The following is a 26,160-nucleotide window of genomic DNA, read 5'->3' on the forward strand; positions in this document are numbered from 1 at the left end:
TGAGCCAATATACCACCATCCCTCAGAAACAGCTCATCCTCAGATATTTAAGCGGACAGCCAAGCATTTTGTGTATATGCCTGTTTGGGAGTCAAAGCCATGTCAAAGTCATGTCCCATGACTAAACTAGAGCTTGTTCAGAATTTAGAAAAAGCTAGAAGCTCCTTTCCAGCTCACTATACTTTTTAAATCAATTCATTTGCAGGCTCCCTATATTAGTTCAAAGCAATTAAGATATTTTTACCTTCTTCCGGCATAGCTACCAGATACCAGGCTCAGATTATTAATAGGCAACCCAAATAACTTTAAAAGCTGCCATATTTATAAAAACAGGGTTCCTGAACAGATTTTATTGTTCTTCAGTTGTTATGTATAGCTATCAAAAACACCAGAAGTTCACTGCTATTATAGAGCAACCATTCAGCTCTGCAAATACACCAGTTATCTAGAGTTACAAGCTCTGTTTATATGTTCAAGTTTTATACCTTCATTAAAGAAATACACACCATTCAACATTTTTAATAGACATACAATTCAGATTACATCTTCTCAAAACAAATATACATAAGCATTATTCACAAGCACTTAAATAATGAAAGAGCTTTAAGAACTGTCAGGCTTCTTTTTATTAGAAGAAACAATTAGAAGTATAGGCTAGTCCACAAAGAAATCTACACCACCAATGTGTATCTTGGCATATGTACATCTTCTAGTGCAGACAATAATAATGGAAGGAACCAAATATCTAACAGGTAAATTTTAGCTAGATTCCCATCAACCTAAAATACAAATGGTATAGGCCTTGTTAGAACAGTAATTTACTTCGGTTACATCTTTAAGCACAGAACTGTAAAGAAATTGTTGCAAGTCTTTGCATCAAGTAGAATCAAAATGGATTATAATCGGGATTTTTAAACTGCTACAGTAGAGTTCATTATGATCAGACACATTAGAGTTATATAGTAAATATGAAGATAGGTGAATGTTTCAACTTGTACAGTTGAGCATAGACAGAACTTAACATGTACTTCAGTTCTTAAATACTAAAATAGATTTCTGTGAGATGTTTCTCAGATTACATTTGTTGAATAATCTGAAAGTTATTACTATTTATACTTAAAAGTTATTGCAATAGAAACTGTTTCAGAGTCAGAGAATTAAAAGAGATACATACACATATGTTTTGGGTTTTGTTTTAAACTCAGTTAATGCCTGAGATTTAGGGCTTCATTGATTTCTGTGAGACTACTTTGGATTCAGCCCAAGCTTCCAGGAGGCTATGTTGAGGGCAAGGCTTCTCATGCAACATACGGAGTTTTCCCTGAGTATTCATTGCAGGGAATTCATCAGCTTAGATGGCAATCTCACACCATTGTCTGTAAACACAGATTTCCTTGATATCCAATATGAAACTTGCCTTTAACTCCACAGTGTCAGTAACACAAAGATCAATCCCTTCAAGCACAAAATGCCAATAAACAAGTTGCTTGCTTCATAGTTACAGTCTGTATTTGGAGCACATCAATATCCAATTTCAGCTTGTTCTGTCGCATGCACTGTTCTTTGTAACTAAATTCTGGATAGCATCAGCAGTTGTTTCTGTGCCAGGATCTTCATTTTCTTCTTCTTCCTCAGGCTGTCCTCCAGGCTTCTGAACAGATTCCACTACTGTCGTGCTCCTACTGGTATTGCAGCCCATTTTGGTCTTAAACAGTCAATGAAAGGATTTTTCTTAGGATGTCTATAGAAGGCTCCCTGCATTGCAGAAATGAAGAACAAGGAAAGGAACCCAAGCTAAATAGCCTTCCCTATTGTATTGTTAAAAGCAAGCATGTTTGGTTTCTCTGACAACCCACTGATCCTGTCAATCAAGCACTGGCTAATAAAGAGCAAGTTTTCAGACTAGGAAACTGTTCTTCATTAATATTTTTTCTTAACAGAGTAACTCACTATTGCCTTGCCCAAGGAAGTCCACTTTATTTTAACTTTTAAACATCCTAAAGCTCAGTACTAGGAAACAGGGTCTGGCTAGAGGGAAAAGTTTATGTTGTCAAAGTACAAGTCTGTACAATCATGTAAACATCTTCAGGATCATAATCTATACTACGATATATCTACCAGGTATTATAAATAAACAGTAATACCTCCACAGTTTTGTTCCTGTTGCTTAAATGGCTTCAAGTCTGCAACTTTCAAGTTCCAATGCTAGTTTTAATAGAACTCCTTGATGGATAAAAAATTTGCTCGATTCACTTATATAATCCAGTTTCCTCATTTCAGTCATGAAATTATCATGTTAAACATAGCTTTTGTAACAAAAAATTGGACTATTGGTATGTCTTTCCTGTTGACAAATTAGGCTTCCGTGTCAACACAGCTGTGAAGTAACAGTAGCAGAGTGATTACCAAAGCCATTATTAAGTAGGAGATTTTATAGAGCTCGTTTTAGCACCATGCAACAACTTCTGATCTTCTCAAGCTTACTCATAAAATGTTTTTCTTACTACCAGCCACAAGAAAAAGCCCCCAGAGTTGGGAGACACTTTGCCTGAGATGCTAGTCTCTCAGAAGTGAGAAGTCCATATGCCCAAACCCTCTCAAAATATCAGCTTGAATCTCAGCTTTAAGAATTACAAAACAAAACAAAAAAAAAACCCAAAATCACTCAAATGCTGGAGTATCTTGAAGTTTTCAGTTGAAAAGCAAGACTGAATGCATACACTCAAAACTCAATCATGTCAAATAGCACATCTCTACCAGATTCTAAACCAACAAACCAACTTACATTCTAACCCAGCAGACAAAATTTTCTAGTAAGTGGTATACGATAAGTTCACAGTGACTGGCTCATGCTATCATCTACTACAAACTACCTACAAGCCTTTAGTACCCTCAGGTACATACAGACATTTGTTTCCCCATGAAAAAAACCTGCCTTCTCAATTTTTTTAAACAGTTAACTGCAGACACGTATTTAGCTAAACAAAATATGCCACTATTTTACAGAACTATGTAGTACAGAAGCATTCAACAGTAGTACAACTTATAGCTCTACGTGTATCCTAGGGGCTTCCACAAAACATGTTTGACTGCAGGAAGATCCTCCCTCCTGCACAGTACTCAATCAGCAATGCATTGAAGGTGAGCAGCAATTCTCCGTAATATACTCAGGGATCAACAGAGAACAACGTCTGAAGAACTTTGATAATTGTAGAGGACCCATCCACCAAGTCAGAAAAGAAATAATTTAGGAGGGAAGTTCAAGAATCATTTCCATTCCAAGGCTAGAGCTAGTTTAACCTCAGCTGATCAAAGGGCATGCAGCATCCAGCAGCTCAAAAAAAGAAAAAAAAAAAATCTGAATGGAAGTATGGGGAAGAAGCAGAGCAGAGCTATAGCTGTGTTAGAACATTTTGCAGTTACTCCCTCATTGTTTTTAAACACAGTCCAGGACCCCATTTTCTCTTTCCAGTACAAAACCAGTGCATTTCAGCCAAACCCTCTAAACCAGGATGAGTTTCATCCCTGTTCAGTCATCTTTACTATTACTGGCAATACTGGAACGTCCAGCGTAAGCGGGTTTTGGGAGTTAGCTTGGCTTACAAGTTACATGTGGTTTGTCAGACTGAGGTCCACCACAAATGAAGTCGCTACACGTAGTTTGTCACTGAGGTCCACCACAAATGAAGTCGTTACACGTAGTTTGTCAGACTGAGGTCCACCACAAATGAAGCCATACACATGCACTACTCCTTTAATGATTAGCTACTCATTTAATGTAAGTGACAAGCACGGGTTGGCTGTACGGGATTAAGTAGGCCCATATCTTCTAGATATAGTGAAAGCTGCATCAGTAAGCTTCATCACTAGATGCTAAAGGTGTGCTGTCTTAGTGTGAAAGGAAGTTGATGTTAATATGGAAGAACAAGGTAAACACGTGCCTCAAAGATGTTCAATGGAAATAAATAGGGAAACTCATTTTCAGTCCTTTTGAGGCAGAGGCTATTGAATTTGCTGCATGGTGCTTAAGATTCTGTGAAGGAAGCACTCTTTTTGCCCCAAATTAGGGAGGATCACTGATTTGCACATCTGAAGCAAGTCAGAACAGCACCACACTGAGTTTGACTCCATATGCTTCTTGGATTACTGCCTCTGACCAGTTACCACCAGAGGCAACATCACTCTCTGCTTCGAGACTCATGTTGTTTGTTCTCTTTTAGTAACTGCCATTAAGCAAGAGTTATTTTTTTGTTTACATCACTACTACCCTCCATTTTATTCCACTAACATTAGGAACACCTGGTCAACCACTTACCTCTACAAGCATTGGGAAGTAAACAGAGCAGGAAAAACATACTTCATTAAAAAAAATACCTGAGGTACATGCAGGTTTAAGTACCCATTTTGGAAATTTAATTCATAGTGCTTTACTCTTCCATTTAATTGTATGTATATGTTAGATGACAAAGCAACTTTGGAATTTTTATCTGCCAGACTCACTTAATCCAGCATGCCTGTTCCAAAAATGTAAGAGAGGAAGATGGAAGCATTCAAACTCTAAAGGGACGTGGGCCGGTTTTAGTTTTGTAAGGAAAATCCAGGAATACAATTCTATGCTTCTGCATTTCACCATTTGTATGCTTCATCCACTTTACTATAGTTCCTCCTTTTAATTCAGGTAGGCCTTAAGAGTCAGAATGGTCTTACTTGTAAGGACTACAATCGGTCAAAAATCTCATCAGTTCCCCAAAGTATAATACCTGTAAAAGTACTAATGATTCTGGAGTGTTTACTAGTCTGCATTTTCAGAACACTATCTCAAATTCCCCACTAGATGGTAGCTGAAAACTACGTTGATTGTGCAATATTACACAGCCTACGGTAGTCACAAGAGCTGCACCTAATGATTACAATTTTACAGGACTTATCACAGTATCTTTTAATAAAAATAAGACATGCTCAGAGATGACACTGTCTTAACTTTTTATGGATAAGAGGTACCTAGATAATTACACTGTCCTGATACTTAAGACTACTTTGCTCTCATTGCATTCCACTTCTAGTTCAGTTTTGTTTGCAATAGTGGGCAAACACAGATTTGCCAGCTTTCAGAGTCAGGTATTTCTTTGGAACACCTCTTGATTTAACACATTTACTCCTTCCTCTGTTGAAAGGGAATTTTTTTTTTTTTTGTAAGACTTTCCATTATATCCCTGAAAATACTGAAAAATTCCAAAACTGGCTTCTTCAAAATGAGACATCATTCAGCTAAAGTACTAATGCCCTGCTTGTAGTAGTAGCCTAAGATTCAGTGCATTTCAGACAGCAAGCATCATATATTAGAACTGGACAATAAATGCAGAAGCACTTTTATATAAGAGTATTTGAAAACAGCTTAAGGTGTCACTGATTATACTTATATCCCATTCTCAAAGTTTCTGGCCTCCCTCTACTACTGCACGTTATTGTAGTATCCATCAACAGTTGATGTACTGATGTGCTACAAACTTAAACAGCAACCACTAGCTTCTCTTTAATTGCAGCACATTATTGTTCCCATAGCAATAACACTAGTTTTTCCATCCTGTATTTCCTTTTCAAAACTGGAAGTGCATAACAGCCAGACAAATGAGCAAGTATTCTAAACTTAACCATACGGTAGACCACTTCACTATTTTTGAATAAATTAACTAAGATACTTTCTATAAATGAACTGCAAGACAACTTCTTTCTTTTGTCTACTTATTCGACAGACCAACTGCTTTTATGGAAGTGCCCTGAAAGCAGAGAAAACTCTACATTGAAACATATTACTGAGCATGTTGTGTTGTCTTAATTGAGTATATTTATACTCTATTTCCCATGACAGTAAGGGAGATCACCTGATTCATCTCATAACTAGCCCATCATCTCCAAAGTTTAAAGGCTGCCTAGTAGACCTCATTTACAAAGCAGTCTCAGTTTCATTGTGCTTCTCCCAAGATTTGAGTTGAACAGGTTCCATCTATCTCCCCTAAAACCAGAAGAAAACCTCCTCTCAAAACCTTTGTAGGAAGTCCCATGACAAGTCTAAAGGTGACAGTCAACATGCACTTATAAGCAATGTGGGCCACAAGGAGGGCAGATTAATCTGGTTGAGGAAATACTAGGAAGCAGCTGACTGGGAAGTGAAAGCTTTAAACCACCTAAAATAAGAAGTCAGAAACTGACTAAAGAGCATGTCTCTCAAAATGTAGTTTATGAACTCCTGTGTTAAAATTCTAATATTTTAAGAAGTCTAGGAATAGTGACCCAGTTAACTATGAAAAGAGTCAGCTACATGAATTACAGATATACAATCCAGTAATGGAAGAAACATTTCAAGCTCTTGAGAGGCAGATTGAGAACGCTTTCTGGCACAACCTTTGCAAAGCACTTAATGTTTGAATAAATGATAATTTAAATCATAAAGTAATAATCATACAATCAATGCCTTAAATGTAGCTGAAGAATTTTATTATGAAGACAAAAGGGAACTAAGAAACAGACTTTTGGGTCCCAATTTACCTAGGATAGACTGAGAGAACTTAAAACAAGCAAGAGAGACCAGCTTAAGAAGTCACATAACACACATGAATGTGGCATCCCCATTCACCTAGCACATATCTTTTGCGACTCTTAACAGCTTTAGCTAAATTCCCCCCCTTTTTTTTTTTGAAGACCCTACAGTGACCTATATGACCCTGGTCATGCTTCCTCTGGAGAATAAGGATTGCTTTCATCTTCATTCCAACTTTTCTCGGTGGAATTTGTTCTAATAGATCATATTAGTTTTTACAAGTCTCTAATGAAAAAAAAAAAGAAAACACAAACTTTAAGACTTCTAAAGATTTCTTCATGTTTCTTCATTTAATAGGTACACATTTATTTGAGTAGCATAGGAACATCCCCCAATGTCTTTATAAAAAAAGTGGTGAATTTGCTCACATATAATACAGGGTCCTCAGCCTAGTATTTAGCGTTGTACCTAGCTCAAACATTGACTTGCTTTGGCAGTTACAGTAACTGAAGAGATAATTCAGTTTTGAACAAGTATGGTTTATCTAATATACAAGGCAAGCCTCTACACCACCTAATCAAACAGCTAAACTGAAAGAGTTCTTGCTCATTACTACAAGGAATGAATTAGAAGCTTTTGCAGATGTGAGCCCTAAAAATATAGGTCTACTGGAAAGCAAAATCTGGTGTTTAAATATTTCAGGCTAGTTAAATGGATTGTGCAGAAATACATTATGGCTTTATTTCATACTACAACTACCGTACACAATAAGATATTAACCCTACAACTGGTTTTGGGCAGGAAGACTCAACTTCTTGGAGAAAAGCCAGCAGTCTTCAAACAATTTGAATCCCTGCGTGCACAAATTCTACATCAGAAACAGCTGCATCTTCCCACAGCAAGCAGGCTCAGCACACTGTTTCCTTAGCTTGCCTGAAAAATGTGTCCATAATATGAAATAAACCTGTACACTGCTCCAGTGATAATGTACACTCAGCACTGCACACTGATGACAAGGCTCATTGACGTTTTCAGGAGAATTGCCTTCTGTCATGTGTTTAGCTAGTACTTTTACGATTTTCCTCCTATTGACTAGCAGTTTTTGACCAGCAGCAGCCAGATCCACCCAGTCAAGCATTTCCAAGCAAGAAAAATGAACTGCAATTACTTCACAGGTACATAATCAAGATATTTAGATTTTGTGGATGCTATAATATATTACTTCCTCCCCCACGTGTTCTGCATTTCCAGTGAAAATACAAAGAAGCATTAAAACATTCAGTGGCACATAGAGTACATACTGTCATCCCTCTTTATTTATCAGAGGTTTGTTGTTTTGGGGTTTTTTTTTATTTGAATGGCTAAACTAGACTGGTAACATTCTGTACTTACATTAATTATGGTTCTTTGAGAATTGGTCTGCCTACCTCAGATAAGTAACCTTAATAAATTTTGCTATGAAATTCATGTCAAGTCAGCCTTGTTTAAGATCCAAATAGCAATATGAAAAGAGACTATTTCCTAATTATTTTTAATTAGTAGATATCCAGGATTAATTTAGCAGTATACTCTCAAAGGAATGCCTATTTGCTATTTATTTACCTAAAAGAGTAAGATGGTAAATAGCTCAACAGAAGACTCATCCATATATGCCTATCTTTGTGTCTCAATCTTAACGTGCTGTTCTGTTGCTGTCAAATATGCCTGTGTTTCCGTACACTAAGGAGAAGGAACCACGACAATCTGTTCTCTCTTTAGAAACACAAGCTGTGTTTGGCTGGCTGAAAAAAAGTCTGTCAAACTAGTAAATATGTTATAGTACTTGACAATTTCACTGAACTAATTTTAAGAACTGAGCTTTTAAAATTCTTAAGTGAGCTACATCACTCTTTAAGCTTTGAGTGTGCTTTTTTAACATCAGCAGGAAATGTATCTCACTAAATTGTTAAATGCCAAATTTCTGCCAACTTCCAGGTGAGGGAGAAAGACATAGAGAAACAGCATGCCTACAATATGACATGATAGAGTTAAGGACCCTGAGATTCTAAGCTTTTGTCTATTTTGCCAGAATACAAGGTTAGCTCTGCACAAAAAAGCACACACTAGAAATTTCCCACATTAAATTATCATCCACCATAACTTGTTTTCTGTTTCGTTGGAAGCCTTGCTACCTAGCCTGAACTGCAAACTGAAAATAAGTTCCATTAACGATCTGACAAGTATTCTCTATCAGCCAGATGACACAGAGCTTCCTTCCAGATTTACTAGAACAAGGGTTCTTTTGTGTCCTTGAATATCAGGGACAGCATTAGGCCTTAACTTATGTGGTTTGTCACACAAAAAGAAATCACAGTATCCTCTTAGCAATGACTGCTAACTACTAGAAAGCTTACCACCTAACAAGGTCCTGTAGACAGAGGGTAGGAAAAAACCCCACAAAATAACAAGACACACAGAACAACACTATTCTTTTTATTATAACAGGACACATCAAGCTACTTTACCTGCTTTTCTTCCCCACCCCTCCTGCCTAATTGCTCACAATATTCCATTATCACACAAACCAAAAAGAGAGTACAAAACTAATTTGAAAAGGAGTCTTTCTATTTTCCAGTTTCCTCTCTGCATTCTACATGCTTTGCTTTGCAAACATAGTTTTTCAAAAGTCCTGAAACCTAGAACATATATGTCCTAATTCCAAAATATGCATTAGAGCAGAGCATCAATAGTCTATTACAGAGTTCAGCATTGCAGAATAGTCTAAAAAACTGGATGTTCAAGTATGGCTTTAATACTCAATGCCTACAATAATGCGTCAAATAAAAGATAAACATAAAAGCAGTGCATGGGAAAGGACATAAGAACAAACATTTAGAAGTGAATAGTTGTATCTGTTAGAGACGTTAAGACGCACACTTTTAAATTAAGATCACTTCCACTTCAGACTGTTCTAATAGTTAACTAAATAGTATACCTTCCTCTAACAATGAAGCAGAAAGCAAACTGATAGCTTGGAACAAAGACCATGATTTCAATGTAAAAATTGCAGTTTTACCTGTGATAGAACCTGCATAGAGACAGGTTCTATCGTGTTTGGGACACAATGAGGAAAAAGGAAAAAACAAAAAGGATAGGGAAAAAAGGCTGAGCTCAGAGAAGAAAAGTCAAACTAAAGCACAGGCTGATAATGAGGGGGAAGTGCATCTTCCTGTGGCTCATGAAACAGCTGGAAACTTTACCAATTCAGGGTGGAAAGCACCAACATAAAAAGCCAACTATTTTAAGTCCCCAAAAGCTCATAGTGGGATCTTAGAGCACAGACTCATAGCCCAGAAATTCCCATTCTACATTCCAATAAAGGCACACAATTCTCTCAACTGACTTCCCAGTTTTTCTTCATTTGTAAGTTTTGCTTTAGTTACCTTAGATATATCAAGAAATATTGTCTTATTGTTAACACAGCGTCTTTGTGGACAAAGTGCTACAGAGCAATATCTGGTAGGTCTATATGGTTAATAATCTGCAGAATCTGCGTAATAACTTGCTAAGCATTAGGACAAATAACTAATCAATTCCACAAGTTTGGTCTATTCAGAGCTTTTAAAATTTGATCTCAATATATTTTTCATAGTACCTTTTCTAGCTAAGCTTATTTGTGGCTCCAGTTGCTCCATTATTTGAAGTTATTACAGAGATTATTGAGCTTTAGACATTAATACAAGCAGCTATATCAAACATACTATTTATGGTTGGGAAGCAGCATTCCTAAACAGACAGATGCCTGTCACCAGATGAAAAACCTTAAGTAGTAATAAAAAAAGGTAACAACACTACTCTATCACAACTTGAGGCCACCAAATTTGACACCAGCCAAGATGTTACACCTACTGCAAAACTGTGAATCAAGGTTTTAAGTAGTATTTTGAAAGCTTTACTGTTCCAGATCTTCAAATTACCAAGGGTATTTAAGTTAAATAATTCTTCCTGATCAACTCATAATCAGAACTTAAGCTATTCTACATCAGCCACTCATGACATTACATCTCATCAGCTATCAGGACTCTCAATATTTTCATCAGCTCTTTTGGAGTTTGTTATTTTAAGCCACTGCAATCTGTTACCCAAATCCAAATGCCATCCATGAACTCTTCATACCAAGGGCATCATCTGTATTAGGAGTCTTAGCTGAGATCCAGAACCATGTATTCATTCACTTAACTAAGGTTTCTACACAGTGGTTGAAATTCTGACTAATTTTGCTGAGATCAGAAGACTTGCCATGAACTCACTGGGGCCATGATTTAGCTACACATCAAAACCAAAACAAAGTTAAATTTGAGCACATTTAAGGAGCTGGAAGCAGATGGAAGAATATAATTAGTAGCCTTGTCCTCTTTTCAAGATGAGGCACATTAAAAATGAATATCAAGATGATAAATATTCAGAAATTAATTCCAAGACCAATACCTTAACATTCCCATGTTTTCAAGTTTTTGTTTTCATAGGAAAGCTAGAACAGAGTGGTATTCAATCCAATTTATTCTAAGAACAACCTTTGAATTAAAGGGGTCAAATCCTGTAGCTGGAAATAAACAAGCAGGTTCAAACCTGACAATGAGACTGGTTAAAAAAAAAAAAAATTGCATGTAGGTTATGGTTTTTAGAAAAGTGCTGTTAGTTCAGCACAGTCATGAAAGAGCTGCAGGTTAAAAAAAAATAAATTGAAGTCAATATAGTCAACAATACCCTTCTGAACAAAGGGTTATTTTCTTTTATTCCTTCCTAAACAACAGAAAGGAGCGACTGAACATCCATTTAATCTGTCCAATCATATCTTCTGTCCACTATTTTTTTCCTCACAGAGCATTCCACTGTGCTTTGTCCAGTGTAGCTATTTTCGTAACAACCATGTTCTACCCCTTGTTCTTTCATGCTCAAAAGCTTCAACTGCCCATGAGTTATACCTATTGATCACAAATCCTTACAAAACAATTAGATATATAGCGCTGTTATACAAATCAGATTCTATATGAGTTGACGGTACAAAGATTTAGAGTAGCTACAAAACAAGTTTATGTACCTAAACTACTGCAAAATTGAACATAATAGAAGGTAACTTAAATGAACAACAAAAAGCAGCACAAAGTACTTATGTGCCTTTCTTCATATTTGACAGTGTGTTCAACTTTCTGCAACTAAAATAATCACTGTTTGGTATTACCTAATTGGTGTTATTGGTTGCTGTATATACACACACACTTGGCCAGTCTGTATTTATTAAATCATTCTCTGGAAGATTAAACAAGAAAACTGCTGAATACATGTTATAAATCTTAGAAGAATCCCATTCTGACATGAGAGATTAGAAGTACTATACATGCCAGCAAGCATCTGCCTGCAAGATACGACAGACAACAACAGCCTGAACAGCACCTCTGGAGTCAGAAACAGCATAACAAAAAATTAGAAAGCCAGACCACAACCCAGTGCAGGTTTACTGCACTCTGAAGTTTTATTTTTATAACACTATCTAAACATATCACTAAGTTTCCTGGTTTCAGCTGGGACAGAGCTAGTTTTCTTTCTAGTATGTGGTGCAGTGTTGTTTTTGATTTAGTATGAGAATGTTGTTGGTAACACACTGATGTTTTCAGTTGTTGCTAAGTAGTGTTTATACCAAGTCAAGGATTTTTCAGCTTCTCATGTGCAGCCAGCAAGAAGGCTGGAGGGGCACAAGAAGTTGGGATGGGACACAGCGAGGACAGCTGACCCAAACTGGCCAAAGGGGTATTCCACACCATGCGATGTTAAGCCTAGTATATAAACTTGGGGGAATTGGCTGGGGCAGGGGCAGATCACTGCTCAGGAACTAACTGGGCATCAGTCAGCAAGTGGTGAGCAATTGCATTGTGCATCACTTGTTTTGTATATTCCAATTCCTTTACTATTATTATTGTCATTTTATTATTGTTGTTATTACCATAATTATTTTCTTCCTCTCTGTCCTATAAAACTGTCTTTATCGCAAGCCACAAGTTTTACTCTTCCCCCCCTGATTCTCTCCCCCATCCCACTGGGTGAGCAGGGGAGTGAGCGAGCGGCTGTGTGGTGCTTAGTTGCTGGCTGGGGTTAAACCACGGCACTAAGTTTAAAAGAAAAACTGTCCTCTTATTCATCTTTTTTTTTCTACTGGGAGATTTATGACATGGACATATTTTAGCCATAGACAACAGATAACAAAATTCTGCAGATAAAGATACTGAAAGATGTCTGCAATTTGGTTGGCAAAGGTCACACAAGTGCTTTCAGTCAGAGACCATGACAAGTTAGGGGAGAAATCAGTGCTTTAGCAACATGCTCCAGGTGTCAGATAAATACACAGAAAAATAGTGTGCTGCCCCTGCCAAGCCCTCCATCAGTGTGACAGGTCATGACTGTGATAAACAGTGTATTACAGGATGGAAAGGTCTTCAGTTACTATGAAGCATCAGTAACCCTTAAAAATAAATCAAGCTAGGCTTTTCAACCACAAGTTCAAAACCAATATGGCCACACTTACTTTTCAACAATACATGAAAATTCTATCACCACAGTGATAATTACTTCAGAGATTATAGTACTTTAATCAGAAACAATTTGGGGGAAGAAAGCTCTTGTTGACCTATAAGCTTCAGAAGTAGCGATTTCACAGTACTACCAGAAAGTTATAGGGAGTTTTCCTTTAACCAGAGAGGACCTGGGCAATTGAGAATTAGTTTCTTTATTATTTTGCATCTCTTGGCAAGTTTTCACATGTGACCAATAGACTTTATAGAGGATTGCTGATGAAGTGAATCAATCCTTTCAGCTCTGCAGAACCAGACCCTAACTTTCCAGAAAAACCTAGATTCAAAGTCAACTCCATCAGTTGCACTCAAATTCACCTATTTCTTGATGAGATGGAGTCCAATTACTCAGTTCTGTCAATAGAAACCAGAAGACTTGAGTCCCAATACACAGCTCACTTAATGAAACACCTTCTGGTGAAGTCCTTGATCTTTTTCTCTAGAGTTTAGTCAGCAGCTACTACAGAGCAAATAAGCCACCTAACACATGAGGAAAGCTACCCTGATACTTCTGTAGAAACTGCACTACACATGCTAAGAAAATACGCCATGGCCAAAATGCTCTTCCCAAAAGGCACTGGAACCTGATTTCAGCAGACAGTCTGTTCATGGCCATTTGCTCTTTGAGCCAAGCAGAACACACCTCACAATTCATTTTGAATCATTTTTAAGAGGTAGGGAGGTGCTCCCAAAACAGAGGTGAATAAACAAAAGGGAAAACAGGCAAAGCTACTGAAAATAGAGAAAATGGGTAAGCTGCTAAGAGTAGCTGCTGAGCCAGGTAAAGGGGAAGTCTCAAGGGAATAGGTGTCAGAGAAAGTAATCACACACTAAGAGACCAAGGATTCCTGAGAACTAATTTGCACTGAAACACAACACAACCCATGCCTTAGGATTACAAAATGAGTCAGTCTGTATCCCAAATAAGCAGAGCCTCCTCCATCCTTTAGGGCCTCCCTCTTAAACACTGCGCTGTTCCATACAGTAACACAGATGCACCTTGAGTGATCATTTCTCAGCAGAAAAAGTCCATACAAGATTATCTGTAGAGACAGAATCAGAGGCAGTACACAAAATGAGAGGACTGGACTAGTGACGGCCAAAGAGAGGCATGTGGAATGTATGGGGACATGAAATGTGTATTAGCCCTTCAACTTGGAGTTAAATTAATCAAATGAATACAGGAATACTTAAACATATGTGAATAAGCTCAGACAACTGGACTATTTTTCTCCCAAGCTTGTCAAATACCTGAGCCCTGTAGGGTCATTTATAGCTTGAAATAGAAAACCACAAACCTCAGCAATATATTGTCAACACAGACCTTCGAATAGATGTTTTAGTTCTAAAGACAAACTGAATTATGGAAAAACATACTGACAATAGGTTTAATGGTTTGTTGTTTTTTGGTTTTGGTTTTTTTCCCCCTGAAGCTCTTCTATTAATGCAAAGTAAGACATTCTAGTATTTTATTAAATATTTCCTGTAGTTGTGTTCTCTTTTGGGGCAGACTGTCTCATAGGGGAAGGTTTTTTTTTCTTTCTTTCTTGTGTTCCAGTAATATCTTCCTAATGTTATCATTAGCAAGAATGTTGGGCACATGAAATACTCAGTTTTGCTATTTCAGCTTTAAAGACCACTCTTCATAAGTGATGGAAAAGGTTGCCTATCAGCTCCAGTTCAGAAATAAATGCTTTACCTAATAGGGTTCAGAGATTCTTGCTGCAAGTAGAAGGGTTTAACAGCCAAAACCACAGCTTCTGAATTAATTTGTTGTTTAATTAAAGTTCTTTCAAGCACTACCTTGAAACAGTCCACTTCAACACAGGTCTGAACAGCAACAGAGTCCAAGTTTAACAGTACCATTGGACAAGGTACTGAAGCAGAACTTCCAAATCTAGAGCATGAGCCTGTTAGCAAACTAGGCTCATTAGCTGGAATCAAGATTCCAGTCCTCACACAGCAGACTTAATCATGACTTAGTAGCTCTTCATCGGGAGGGAGTGAGTTATTCAGGCTGGTTAGTACTTTCAAGTTAGATCATAGCAATGTCAGTGCCTAGATTACACACTACTGTGATTTATTGCTTCCCACATAGGATCACATCAAATTTAGTAAGTCACACTCATGTGCCATAGACAGCAGTCATACAACATTAAAAAAAGACTCAACTAGGCACCCACTGACTGTTATCTGTTCTTGATGCATTATTTATCTACACATTCTTATTTAAAACTGCTCTCCCCATTTCAAAACTGCACTGCAACAAGTCCATCCTGAAAGCTCAGTCTGCTTAACTTCCAAACCTCAAAATAATTTTCCCTACCTCTCACCAATATGAAGTTCTTATTGTTTAAACCAAAAATTATCTTCCTTTGACATTACTTTCACAGCACTGCATCAAAAAAAATTAATTCTTCAGCTAAATCCTGTTCTTGAGATCTTAAATTCATTTTGCTATCAGAAGCTTCCTTTACTCTACTGAAGCACCTTACACCACTTCTTAATCACTTCTTCAGTAATCTTTCTTCTCGCATTATATATTTGAATGTCTCCATTAGCTTTTACCAGCTCCCCCCCCCCCGTTATAATCCCGTAGTATATATACTTGTCAAAAGCATATAAGACATTATATATAAAGTACAGTTTTTCTCAGGAGATTTTTATGACACCTTTAGCTATTCACAGAATTTGGTTCCAAACCTGCCTTGTCTTTTCAGTGATATATGCTTTTTTGTAACCTAGAGTTCATGAGTTTCTATGTCATTCAACGGGAAGTAATTTTGGAAGCGAAAGAGTCATTATGGAAAATTGTAAAACTAGCTTGTTAAAATTAATGTCTTCAGCAGGTAGACCCTAAAAGTCCAACCATTTGTGGGTTGCCAGTCTTTCATATTTCCACTGAGAAACACCATTCTAGACCAGAAGTTTAAATCCAATGAATGCGTGGATTAAAGGTAACCAATACAAAAAAAGCACTCCACTTCAGAGTTCAGACACTATTTAAAAAGTTAGGTATTGACAACTTCAGTATCACACCCAATACCTTCATTTTGACAATATTTAAAAAGTTAGGTATTTACAACTTCAGTATCACACCCAATACCTTCATTTTGTTTTCCTTAAAGCACAGAATTAAATACACACCAAAAACCAGTTTGCAGAATTAGGAACAATTCACCCACAACAACTAATAATTCTTTCAAGAGTCAGACCTTAAGGCAAGAGAATGCTATCGAGTGTAAAGACAAACATGTTCCTCCAGCTGTTTGCCATACTTATTGGACATAATAAACTTGATATGCTGGAGGCTATAATTAATCTTTACTAAGTGAACACTCTTCTTAGGATGACTTGCCTACTGAGCTGTCTAATGACACTTAAGGCTTTGATAAGTAAATAAATTAGCTCACTACAGTCAGACAATCTTTCCTTTTTTTCTTTTAAATGAGATCACAGATTTCTTTATGTAGCTTGCCTTAGTCAGTCATCACCAGCTACAATACTTTGACCCTGAAGCTGACAAAAGGACATTCCATTTCAAAGCTCTCAACTCCAATTTCTGCATTACTTGCAATAACTTAATTTCTTTTTTTAAAAAAGAGCTGGCAATCTTTATTGATAAGAGCTTGGTTTAAAAATTAATTCTGCTGGAGAGTGACAGTATTATTTGCCTTTCTGTTGCTAGATCTCATTGCTCACAATAACATGCACAAAAGTAAAGCTGCAGTGCCCTCTTGTGAGCAGTGAAATCTCAATTTTGCAGAAGTAGTTTTAGCATTGGTATTGTGAGGGTTGGGCAGCATTTGTGCTACAAACTGCCTTTTCTCAAGTAGAAGTACAGCACTTACTAAAAAGATTACTTTATTTATATATACATGCACACACCTCCTCCATCTAACAGTTCTGAAACAGATAAAGAAGCTCATGTTAAAAAAAAAAAGTAAATTTAAATTCCACTGAACCTAGTAAAAAGTTGAATAGAACGATTTCTTTATTCCTAATTTCAAAAAAGGAGAAACTAAAAACCAGTTTCTTGGAGCCATTATCACAAGGACTGGAAGGAAAGGTAACTATTGGTAGAAGTTAAAAAAAGGAAGGAAAAGGGTTTGTAGTAGGGAGAGTAAAAGCAATCGAACAGTCAAACACAGTATAGCAAAAATGCAATCCTAATTCCTAGATGTCTATAGGGAACAATTAGAAGATAGTGATAAAAGTCTGTATAGGCAATGCATATCCATAGCTAGTTGGATAGAACAAATATTTAAGATTTTGTTTTTAGTAAACTACAGTTAGAAGTTCACCAAAAGTCAGCAGTTTGACTCTCAGTCATCCCAAGGTCAATTTTTGTATTCCACAGCATTACAAAATACAAGGTCAGTTACAAATATCTGAAAATTTACTAAAGTTTTAGGGCACCAATACAAAACTAACCAAGTGACACAGAAGGACCAGAAACAGTACCCTACAATTGATTCTGTTGCCTAGGAAGTACACGTCAGAATTAACTTTCTGAAAAGTGACATCGTGTTATATGCCAATAAATATTCTGCTAAAAACCTCAAATTTATTATTTCCCTTGCATAGATCTGGTTTACTGCATACAGTAATAGTCAACCACTGAAGAAAGACAATCACCAGTAGGCTAAGCTGCACGTAACTGTTTCAGTAAGGTTTCCACACGTAACATTTAAAAAGGCCTTTAAGTTTAATTTCACCCTATCCTTGCACTTCATGACCGTTAAAGAAGTTTCACAGAAATGAAGCTTAACACAAGAAATCCAAGCCAGAACACTCACAAATCTTTAAAAGTTCATCTTACCACATTAATTAATCACTTGTAAGCAGATGTTAAATATTTGACTTCAGCCCAGAGAGTCAAGGTCCAAAGGAACTTAATTTGTTTAGGACCAGATCCAAAGAATTATTTCAACTGAATTTAGGCACACGGGTCCAAATTGCTGCAAAACCCCAATGAAACAAAACTTCTCTCCTCTGACTTCCTAAAACCACTGGCAGTCAGCCACATCTCTGTTCTGCCTTCAGCTCCCTCTTGGACAGTTTCAGTACTGCAGATGAGCAGGATGGCTGCAGCCTGCTTGCGTGGCTCTTGCAGTACTCGGGCTTTACTAGGACTTGCCTAAATCACTTTCGCTAAATGACTGCTGAATCCCACACAGTTTACCTCGTATCAGTCCTCAGGAGAAGATACTTCGGGGCACATGGATGTAAAACTTCTTTGGTTTAGAAGTTTCACAATCAGTACCCTACTGAAAATTGTATGGCAGGCACAGCAGTCACACAGAGCCACTCTGGAGATGTATTATAGAGATCAACAAGATTTCTGGTCTAGAGCAGGTGATCCAAGTAAATTACTGCAGTGCGTATATTTTAAGTAGTCAACTACACAGTTTACAGAATTTGGTAATATTAGCAGTTACTCCACGATACCTTAGGAATTCACAAGACAACAATTTGCACAAGCTATATGGTACTGATGAAGTTTACATAGTACCAAATTTATTTTACAGAGGTCTCAAACGGCAGATCTTGCTTCCACATGTATCAAATTAAAAGCAAATGGAAAATGGTTCACTTTAAAAATGCAATGCATGACTGACAAAAAAAATTAACTTTTTTTCTTTTAAATTTGTTGGAGAGCAGATGAGTTTTAGTCTAAGTCAACAATACAGAATTATGAAGAACACATCCTCGTTTTCAGGTTCATGATTACTTGGCTATCACCTCAGTGCAAACTGGAGGTTTACTTATTGAAGCCAACACTGACGAGAGATTGAATCACTGCTTCATAGCTTCACTGCAAGTTTTGTAAAGCAACCAATGATAATCCGCATTTCTCAAACAAGAATTTGACTAGTTGGTTTGGCATGTTACATTATTTAAATTTACAAAACAAGTTTCTGAACATGTTCAAGATAACACAGATTTCTGAAGACATTCTAGGGATCTGGTATTAGAAAACAAGCTTCAGGAAATCAAGTTCCTTCCTGCCAGGCCTCTAGCCTGTCTAGCTCTCTGAATGGCAGTCTTTTCTTTGAGCACATCAACTGGTCCTCCCCCATTTTCACATCACCTGCAAACTCCTCCAAGCAATTGATAAAGATATTAAACAGAACTAGTCTCAGTATGGATCCCTGTGGTATTCTGTTACCAGCATTTGTATAGAGTATTACACACTCTCCACGCCTGATCATCCACTTTTCCATGCATTTGATTATCTACCCATTCAGAGCATAAAGTCCTAACTTGGACATGAATACTGCAGGAGACAGTGTGAAAAGCTTTGCAAAAGTTAAGTGACATCCACTGCTCTCCTGTCATCCATAAAGCTAGTAATTTTATCATAGAAAAATACTCCATATCCTGTAACATTAGCTCTGGCCTACCAGAATAAGGACATCTTTAACTTTACTGGCAGCTAAAACTTCAACTTTAAAGGAAAATTAATGTTCTAACAGCTTCAGAGCAAAAATATATCTGTACAAAGACCACAAGAGGGCAGAAGAAGCTTTCTATACTTAGTAACAAAAAGCAGTCTTGTATGGTTGGTTTTGAGCACCCATTCATACCTCTCAGTCATGCTCTGCTTTATCAAGTCACATCAGATAAATGAATGCCTCGCACAAAACTGAGATATCAAACCCAAACTCTTCAAACACCTATCTGTGATGATAGGACTCTCATGACACAATACATGCATGCTGCACTATAAGAAACAAGTCAATTTCCTGGGTTTATTTCACTGGCTTAGTATCACATAAAGAGTAAAAGGGAATTAAGAGTAAAGCATAATATAATTAATATTCACAGTTTGTTGCCTGTTTTGTGGCAGTATAACTCACAAAGTCAGGAAACAAACAGCATTTTACACCAAAGTACTACTACATTAAAACTTAACATTTTAGGGACATACTTCATATGCTGCTCACAACTGATAACACTACGCATACTACTACGGATGTCCACGTTACATAAAACAGTATTTCCAGCTGAATTTTCAGAGCTGCCTGAGAGAGCCCAGTATGTAAGTCATACCAGTACTCACATGTTACTATGTTTTCTGACAATTTTAAGGGGCCACAATACTATCTGATTTCACAGCTAGTTTTGGACTGCAAAACAGTCCTGAAGCTAGAACCTCAAGAGCTACACAGGCAAGTCCCACAAACCTATTAATTATGATGAGGAGCCCTATTTATAGTGCAACTGTCCTTAACTATAATTTTGTTTTTCCTTCAGGACAGTTCCTTCCCTACTACAGTCCCAGAATACAACAGCTAACAAACTAGTTACTCACATTTTGTTTTGTACACTCAAACTACCTGAAGAGTTTCTAAGCCTCCTTTAAACTGAGGAGTTTCCCTATGTAGTATTTGGAATTAGATAAAGCTCCACATAAAGTGCCCTTTCTTCCCAGTCCTTACCAAACTTTCATCACAGCTTTATATCTTTAACATGTATCTGAGTTTCCCATAGTTTGTGCTTATCACTTTCACGAGTAAGAACACCAAAAACCTGCAACAGGGAGAAGTTGTTACCAATAATCCTCTATCCATCTTTACAAAGAAAACCCTGTGGCTGTAACTACGTAAATATCCCTTCCACCAGACAGTCTTATCTCACACCACCTAAAACCAGCTCTTCGCATGTTCTACTGACAAAGAAAAAAGCAAAGGAAAACAGCAGCAGCGAAAAGAATTCAGTTCCAGCAGGAGACCCGTTACCATCTCACAGTCAGGAGCCAGACACCTCCAGGACAGTTTTTTTTTACTAAAAACCAAAAAATACACCTCTACTTCAAATCCCTCATATGCTCTGCCTCTCCTTTCTCCTCCTCATAAGAGTTACTTAGTCCTTAATTAAGAATATCCTAGAAGTTTTCCCAAAGTCAAGCAGCAGTTCACAACTCCAGCTACCTTTAAAGCCACGCCAGGGATAATAAAAACATAGTTAGTCCTACAATAAATAAAACTTAGTAAAAAATATTTAACAGCATAAAACTTCACAGAGAATACTACACTCTAAGCTCTACACTCAAAAATCAAGTAATGGCATATCCATTCAGTTTCTATAAATAGAAACAAAGAGAAGAGAAATGCAGATAAAACCAGGAAACAGCATTTTTAAAAGGCTCTAACTACTGCATTCCCTTCAGCATCTTACTTAGTAGCACAATTCAAAATACTCACCCTATTATCAGATCATTAAGCCACTTCCAGGCTTCCTCTAGCCTTTAAAGACAACAGAGTATCTGCAGCATGCTTCTGCTTTAATAAAACCTCTTACCTGCTATTTCTACAGCTATTACTGTTTTCCTTCTTTCTTGGAAACTCCTCTGCATTCAACCACTCCACAGAAAACTATTGCAAGGCTTCAGTGTTGTCTTATGCAGCCCAAAGATAGTCAGGTGGCCTTCAGTCCTGTGCTCCACCTGGTCATCAAAACCTCCAACTCTGGCCTTAAAGAGCTACTTTCTTCCTAACACAAGTGCCTAGAAGAGGTCCTGTATCACCTCTCTTCTTTGAACGTGATCTTCACAGACCACACTTTCAACTCCAATTCACAAATCTCCTAACTCTCAACACCCAGATTCACAAACTGGCCTCAGCCTATTAAGATATGAACTTCTCTGCTCTCAAAAGACAATGCAGCAAACCTTTGACAAAACCTAAAATTGGTTACTGCCAGCAATCCCCCCCCAAATACGCTTTTTCGATTTCTTAATGAAAACACAATTTAGTAAAAAAATACTTTTTCGGTAAGATCAGATTTAAAATGTTCTTTCACACTGCCTATTTCATGACAGACCTCATTATAGTACTATCATTACGGTTTTATCAATTAACAGTGTACTTGTCACTGGCTGTCATTGTGGCAACCAGACAATCGAACTAGAGATGTAGGTGTTTGAGGAAACAGCAACGGAAGCAGTTTTAGAAATCAGCATTTTGATATCCTAACTGCAGGTTTAATCAATTTACATCAGTAGTATCCAGCAGTCAGGTAAACTTTTAGGACATACCATCCTGCGAGTAAAACATTCTAGTTGCCAAGAGATTTCCATCTTACAAAGTAGATTACTTCCACATTTAATTAGCAAACAGATTTTAATTTGTAGTTGTTTATCACAATATGAAAGGTTTATATTCAGAATTACAGCTTCTCTTTCTGATCCATACCCTTGGACACAATTGTTCCCACACACAGAGTCAAAATAATTAAATTTTGTCCTAATCTAAAAAGACTTACAACCATACCGTGGTTCACACCTGCCTCTGCAAGGCCACGAGAGAAACCATCTGCTTCCATATACTTACTTTGCATCTGCAGTGTTTCACATGTGCAGGTGTACAGCATAGCTGCTCCTTGCAGGAGTTCCACTGTACATTCCAGATCAAACAAACGTACAAACTGCTAGCCAACGGCACAACAAAACAAGCAGAGCTCCCCAATTTGAACTGCCTGGGAACTTATGACTTCGAATGTGTTCAGAAGTAAAATGACATGAGCTTACACTCACCTTGCAGAGTTGTTAATGGCTCCAAAAGTCATCTGGAGAAAGTGTTTTGTTTCCTACTCATGCTGCAGGTTGCAGAGGCGATGCACCAAGCAGCCAAAACACTTCAGCAAGGGCTCGGTTTGCATGGCACTATAAGTCTTCACCTGCATCACAGATTCCTACCAGGCTTTTAGACTGTGCCTACAAAGACATATGAGGAGTTGCTCTAATAGCAGCAATCTGTGCAGACAGCTGCTCTTTGCTTTCCCAAGTCACACAGAGTGGCTACTGAGAGGGATCAAAGCAGTCACTCTGGCAACAGTGGAATCTCAGCAGCTGATTCAGTTGCATGTGAACTTCATTCCAGCCCTGACCTGAATACACCTGCAGCAACTTCCATGGATAATCAATGTACAGGAATTCAGGCAAGTGCAACAACTGATTTCCTCTGCTGTTTTGTCTTGGAAAATTTTATTCCATGCTTACAGAAGGATAAAGGATGAGTGCCCTTGTTTTGAGTACACAGACTTCTCCCTTTATGGGCTACAATGTGTTACAAGGCACACACATGGTAAATCCTAAGGCAGAATAAATTGCTATAGTTCTGTGGGAGTCAAGAACATAAAAACCACATGTGTTCTAACTCTGTTGTACATGCAACATCTGAAGAAAAATATTTATGGAAAATAAAGGAGGGAAGGGACAAAGTATTCTTCCACTCTTACGAAACCCAATATTTTAGAAGAGTCATCTGTATGCTATGACAGATCAAGGCAATATAATTACATTGTAAAGTAGTGGTGCTGAGAAAACAGAGATCTCAAAACATATAAAACCTGCTAAAATTACAACTATTTGAAACAATAGTAGGATTTTGGGGTGGTGATATAAAGTGGCAGAAGTTTTGATAGAACGAAACTTCAACACTGCACAAAAGCAATCTTCAAAACTGATGAGATACTGACATGTTTGAGAAAATGAAGCCCAAACCAAAAAATCAACATTTAACTCTGTACATTTAAGCAAGCTGGTTTTTTTCTAAATTCTAAGAGGATCCATCCAGACATTAAGTGTTTATGAGATTCAATGTCCTTTTGAGCAACAGAATAACCAGTCACATGGTCCTATTTTCAGTCATTCATGTGATTTATCATTCTAAGCCTGTGCTCTCAACTTATGACATTACCATTCACACTATCTACAGCTGAGGGCCCTTAACAATGTTAAAATAGTGTTGAAAGCTTTATTAAGGAAGTACTACAATTAGCTGGCTAATTCTAATAAAAGGGTAAAGGCTGCCTTCTTTCCATAAAAGTGTTTGCTTCTTTCTCTGTGGAGGTTAGAGGAGCAAAGACATATGTGTTTTCTTTTAGAAACCACTAGTATAAAAACCAACCACCTGTGAGGTATGTTCATTTTTTGAAGTTGCTCTAAATTGTTAGTGAGAAGGAAATTAGAAAGAAGAAAAATCTATAGGGCTGGCAAAAAGAAGAAAGTGAGTACAGAAACTTTAGCTTAACTATTAACAGTAGTCTTTCTGAACAGCTTGAGAACAAGATTGAAGTTTTAGCCATGAAGGAATTAAGAGAGGAGGAGAAAGACAAATGTGCTGTAAAGCTAAAACATTAAAGTAGCTTGTTTAAAGGCTTGTCTTATGAACTAATGCTGAATAAGAACCTACCTTATGCTTGCATCTCCAGAAGCTCTGATGATTTAGAAACCCTGAATCAATTAACGTATTACAATATATAATTAAGCACATAAGATATACAAGAAGTCTGATACTGGGTAAAATGACAAACTTCTCTCTTAAATGATATCCTAAATATAGAAGCAACAGGTTGGAGAGAATTAGAAGTATATCCCCAGTTTCCTGCTGGCAAACTACAGAAGGAAGCCTTAGGATGAGGTTTTTCATTACCTCTGTGCATACAGACCTCCCAGGCCTGATATCCAAGTGTCGATAACTCTGATTGGGAAGTCTCTTGTATTGCTGGAACTCTCAATTTAGTCCTTAGGTCAACTCAGCAAGAGTTCTGTAACTGGTCACCTGAAGAGCTTTTTCTGTTCATCTGCCACTACAGCTAAAACTGCAAGCAAGCCCCTTCAGCGATTCTTTCAACCATGCTAGAAACTCGCTCCTCCAGCTTTTCGCTCTGGTCTCCTGCTACAGGGAAAGGAGTCGTGTAACTACTTTGTAGCTCAAGACTCTTCAAAAGTTACTTCAGATAATGCGAATGTTAAGTGTTTTGTCAACTGCTACTTCTAAATTTTGATCTTGAAATCAATACTTGGCTTTTGATGCAGTTCGCTTTATATGATTGAAACAACTTATGTAAAGGGAAAGGCTCACAGTTAATCTCGTAGGAACGCGTGCCCTGTTAGCCTATTCAAGCGATCCATTCGAAAGTGGCTTGATCCGGTGTACCTGAGGTTATGCTCGCCCTGTCTGATGTCCACCTTTATTTACCTTTGAAAGGCGGGACTTCTCCTTGCTCTCCCTGCTAGTACTTGGGCTTCAATGCAAAACCCGGGGATGCCACCAATAGGTCAAATTAACCGAATTCCTGGTCACACAGGCTCTCCCTAGAGAGAAGGAGAGAGAGTCTTAGCGACGTACCGCGAGCGGAGGTGTAGAACGCACCCCCGCTACTCTAATAAAGAGAACGAACGCATGCATGCGGGCCGCCGCGGGAGCCCTCCTCCCGAGAGGTAACGCCGTGGCAGGAATCCCGGCCCCGGCGGCGAGGCGGGCTCGGCTCTGCCCTGCCCTGAGGCGCTGGGCCGCCCGCCGCGCTCGTCATGAGGAAACCGCCGACAGCGACTGCGTAAGCGCCTCTCGGAAACGTGCCGGAGCTCCAAGTTTCCCTTTCCCAGGGAAAATCCCCGCTCCCCCCGCCGCCCGGGGGCTGGCACTCCGGGCGGGCGCCGTTCCAGCCAGCGCCGCGGCGGCCTTCTCAGTGGGGGGCGGACGCCGGCAGCGGGGCCTGCCCCGCATCCCGGGCCCGGCCTCTGCCGGAGCCTCCAGAGTAAACGCGCCCGGGATTGGCTTCTGCCAGCGAAGGGGGCCATATTGGATCAGCTCGCCCCGCCGCTCACACGCACCATTTTATCGGCTCCGCGGCGGCTTCCCCCCGCCCCCCTCCCCGCTCAGGGCTGCCCCCTCCCGCGGGGGCTGCGGCGTGAGGCGAAGGTGCCTCGGGAAGGAAATTCGCACGCTCCCGTTCCCCTCTCCGCCTCCCGCGCACACTCCTCCCTGCGCACGCCCCTTCCCCTGCTCGCGTCCTCACTCCGCCCTCCTCTTCCTCCCCCCGCTCGCGGGCCCCCGCCGGCCCCGCACAGCCGCCCCGCCGCCGCTCACGCCCCGCTCCCTCCCTCCCTTCCCGAGGCGCCGTGTCAGCGCGCGGCGGCGGCGGCGGCCCCCGCGCGGGCGGCCAATCAGCGCGGGGGTGACAAATATGCAAATGCGCCCCCCAGCCCGTCCCCGCGGGTTCGCT

General features: G+C 38.8%; 1 long non-coding RNA gene across 1 annotated transcript; it reads right to left on the reverse strand.

The window, feature by feature from the left end:
• Positions 1 to 268: 268 nt before the first annotated feature.
• Positions 269 to 25,904, reverse strand: LOC142036731 (uncharacterized). The gene is made up of 3 exons (XR_012652215.1): positions 25,134 to 25,904; positions 22,685 to 22,864; positions 269 to 1,755 (listed from the first exon to the last, which is right to left on the reverse strand). It is a non-coding gene; the product is annotated as an uncharacterized LOC142036731 (long non-coding RNA).
• Positions 25,905 to 26,160: the final 256 nt, after the last annotated feature.

Source organism: Buteo buteo, chromosome 11 (genome assembly GCF_964188355.1).
Source record: "Buteo buteo chromosome 11, bButBut1.hap1.1, whole genome shotgun sequence".
Classification (NCBI taxonomy): domain Eukaryota; kingdom Metazoa; phylum Chordata; class Aves; order Accipitriformes; family Accipitridae; genus Buteo; species Buteo buteo.